Source organism: Engystomops pustulosus, chromosome 9 (genome assembly GCF_040894005.1).
Source record: "Engystomops pustulosus chromosome 9, aEngPut4.maternal, whole genome shotgun sequence".
In the NCBI taxonomy this organism is placed as follows: Eukaryota; Metazoa; Chordata; class Amphibia; order Anura; family Leptodactylidae; genus Engystomops; species Engystomops pustulosus.
Window position 1 is genome coordinate 92,184,295 of NC_092419.1, and position 4,501 is coordinate 92,188,795.

Consider the following 4,501-nt stretch of genomic DNA (forward strand, 5'->3'; position numbering starts at 1 on the left):
GGGGCACATATCAAACGGACCGCGGAGTAGGACATCAGCGGCGCCGGAGGAGGTAAGTATAAGTTTATTATTTTTAAATAGCCCACCCCAGCCCCGCCCTAAGTAATTTTTTATAACTGGATAACCCCTTAAATAGCAACTTTTTGAAACAGAACTTCAGAATGTAAACTTTTCTTACATCGTTAGTAATCGAAAGAAGAACAATATTCTGTTCCTAAGTCATTCCAGCAGGGGTCCAGGATTACTGTATGCAGGGTAGTTACATTAATATTTTACTTGCTCTGCAAATATCAAAGTTATTAGAAAAATAAAGGACTGTCTATGTCTCGGAGATTAGAACGGAGGCCTGGCATTCATGGGACTACCAACAATCCTCCTTTTCTGCAGGGGGAACATTGGAGGGCCTTATATGGTGGCCTTTTAAATAAATGAACAACCTCCTGAACAGGTTGAATCTGTTTTTTAATTTCACACTGGTCTGTATTTTTTATATTTTGAACCACTATTTAGTTTTTTCTTCAGAGTGACCTAATTACTTCATTTTTTTATTCTTCATTTTTGTTTTTTATTTACATTTCTGTATATGACTATGGGCAACAGCATTACTGTTTCATTGTAGCCTCATGGCAATCCAACTGAGAGTTTTCTAAGCAAGCTCTGTACAGGTAGGCCGGAGTAGATGAGCTGTGACGCTGTCAGTGTTATCTATATATAGAGGTCATTGTAAAGGGAGGGGGAGGAGATAAGTTGTGACGTCATCTATTGTCAGTAGTGATGTAATGATGGGTCACTGTTATCTATATAGAGGTCATTGTACAGGGAGGGGGAGGAGATAAGCTGTGACATCATCTATTGTCAGTAGTGATGTAATGATGGGTCAGTGTTATCTATATATAGAGGTCATTGTAAAGGGAGGGGGAGGAGATAAGTTGTGACGTCATCTATTGTCAGTAGTGATGTAATGATGGGTCACTGTTATCTATATAGAGGTCATTGTACAGGGAGGGGGAGGAGATAAGCTGTGACATCATCTATTGTCAGTAGTGATGTAATGATGGGTCAGTGTTGTCTATATAGAGGTCATTATGCAGGGAGGAGATAAGATGTGACATCTATTGTTAGTAGTGATGTAATGATGGGTCAGTGTTATCTATATATAGAGGTCATTGTAAAGGGAGGGGGAGGAGATAAGTTGTGACGTCATCTATTGTCAGTAGTGATGTAATGATGGGTCACTGTTATCTATATAGAGGTCATTGTACAGGGAGGGGGAGGAGATAAGCTGTGACATCATCTATTGTCAGTAGTGATGTAATGATGGGTCAGTGTTATCTATATATAGAGGTCATTGTAAAGGGAGGGGGAGGAGATAAGTTGTGACGTCATCTATTGTCAGTAGTGATGTAATGATGGGTCACTGTTATCTATATAGAGGTCATTGTACAGGGAGGGGGAGGAGATAAGCTGTGACATCATCTATTGTCAGTAGTGATGTAATGATGGGTCAGTGTTGTCTATATAGAGGTCATTATGCAGGGAGGAGATAAGATGTGACATCTATTGTTAGTAGTGATGTAATGATGGGTCAGTGTTATCTATATATAGAGGTCATTGTAAAGGGAGGGGGAGGAGATAAGTTGTGACATCATCTATTGTCAGTAGTGATGTAATGATGGGTCACTGTTATCTATATAGAGGTCATTGTACAGGGAGGGGGAGGAGATAAGCTGTGACATCATCTATTGTCAGTAGTGATGTAATGATGGGTCAGTGTTATCTATATAGAGGTCATTGTACAGGGAGGGGGAGGAGATAAGCTGTGACATCATCTATTGTCAGTAGTGATGTAATGATGGGTCAGTGTTATCTATATAGAGGTCATTGTACAGGGAGGGGAGGAGACACGCTGTGACATCATCTATTGTCAGTAGTGATGTAATGATGGGTCAGTGTTATCTATATAGAGGTCATTGTACAGGGAGGGGGAGGAGATAAGCTGTAACATCATCTATTGTTAGTAGTGATGTAATGATGGGTCAGTGTTATCTATATAGAGGTCATTGTACAGGGAGGGGGAGGAGATAAGCTGTGACATCATCTATTGTCAGTAGTGATGTAATGATGGGTCAGTGTTATCTATATAGAGGTCATTGTACAGGGAGGGGGAGGAGATAAGCTGTGACATCATCTATTGTAAGTAGTGATGTAATGATGGGTCAGTGTTATCTATATAGAGGTCATTGTACAGGGAGGGGGAGGAGATAAGCTGTGACATCATCTATTGTAAGTATTGATGTAATGATGGGTCAGTGTTATCTATATAGAGGTCATTGTACAGGGAGGAGGAGGAGATAAGCTGTGACATCATCTATTGTCAGTAGTGATGTAATGATGGGTCAATGTTGTCTATATAGAGGTCATTATGCAGGGAGGAGATACGTTGTGACATCATCTATTGTCAGTAGTGAAGTAGTGATGTAATGATGGGTCAGTGTTATCTATATAGAGGTCATTGTACAGGGAGGGGAGGGGATAAGCGGTGACATAATCTATTCATCTATTGTCAGTAGTGATGTAGTTATGTTTTTTTCTAAAGAGATGTTCTCTACTCTCATTATCCTGTCTGTCTTGTCTGTGATGTAGATGAGAAGATTGCTGTATAGAAAATCCTTAAAAAAAACACAAGTTTCAATTTATTATAAAGCCAGTGGTGAAAGTGAAAAATGCAGTATAAAAAGTACAGGAAAAATAAGTTAACGTGGTTTAAAATAGGTTATTTTCAGGTGATACATTTGCTTTAAAGGACATCTACCACCAGATTACTGGGGGTAGAGTGTCCTAAATAGGCTGCTCGATACGTCTTGAGGAAGGGGGGACTGCTTCCCACAACTTTTCTGGCATCTTTATTGCCTAAATAACTTTGTAAAAGTGTTGGAAACGCTCAGGCCTACGTTACCAGAGCGCCCTTTGGGTTCCCCTCCTGCCGAAGAACTAGAACTGCAGTGGGGGCATGAATATATTAACGTCCGGGAAGCTGAGTTTTACAAAGTTATTATTTCGGCAATAAAGATGCCAGAAAAGTAGTAAAAACAGTCCCCCCATCCCCTGGACGTAACAAGCAGCCCATTTAGGATGCTCTACCACCAGTAATTTGGTGGTAGATCTCCTTTAAATGCTGAATATTTCTTGTGCTTTATAACAGAAGGGATTGTTCTAGAATAGATTATGTTCAAGAAACAATGCCACATCTATTACTAAGTAATGTGTACAATGTCTTTTCATGATTTCAACCCAAGGTTTACCAAATGGTTTTTGTTTCTCTTCAGAATGTGGTGCTTTTGTCATTGGTGTGACCCTGTTTTTCTGTCACACTGTAAGTTGAAAACTGATCTCCAAAAACAGGAAGTGATGACGTTTGTGACTTTTTTGTGTTTAATATGACTCCAGTTGAACTTTTACCCAAACAGTACAGTATTATATGACTTGTCTTATGTACTTCAATAGACTAATTAAAATTAGCAATTACTTTGTTATAATTAGTCCTATTCACAACAAATAATAAATGTCTTTCCTGGTCAAAGATTTATGTGTGTCCTGTATATTTAACTCCCAAAATGTGCTTTTTTGGGGGGGTTTGTGGTGTGGAATATAAAGGGGCACGTTTATCATTGCTTGTGCGCTAGTTTTCATGTTTACAAGCCCTAAAATAGGCGCAATTCCTTCCCATATTCTATATTTCCCCCCCTTACACTGCTTTTTAGGCAAGTGATAAAGGAGGGGTGTGAAGTGAGATGAGGCTGGCAGTGGAGTGGGCCGGCATGGGCATTACTGCCTGCGCACCAGCCTGAATTATACAACAGACCTGGAGTAGAACTACCCCAGAGCCTCCTGATATATCCGGAGGGGGCACATTTTACGCTGGCAAGCATATGATAAATGTGCCCCAAAGTCTCCAATGTCACATATAGACAGTAATTATGTTTTCTTAGTGAATATCAGTGCATTTCCAACCTCTATTTTTATTTATATTTTGAAAATTTTTAACATACCCAAGAAAGAAAAGATGTTTGCCAATGGTACATATAGAATATTCGCATTGATGTTCCAGTTGCACATACGTCAGTCAAGTTTCATAGGTCACAAGAGCGTTATGTCTAAATAACTTACCGGCAGTTCAGATTCAAAAACATGCCTTAACACCAAATATTGGGTAATAATATCAATTCTTTTTCAACAAAGTAACTTGCTCATGTCAATTTTTGCACACTTCTTTACGTGCTTTATGAAGTGAGAATATCCACATTTTTGTGTAAATATAATGTTTGCAGTTGTCGACATTCAGAGTTTATGGATTCTGATTCTTAATCTTTGTTTGTGGATGGTATGGACAGTTTAGGTGACGGGGCCTATTTTGGTGGCTCATGGTCTGCTGAGCCATGGCCTGTTTCATGGCATTCTAGTAAAGTCACTAATAAAATTGTGTTGCTGGAATTATTCCCAA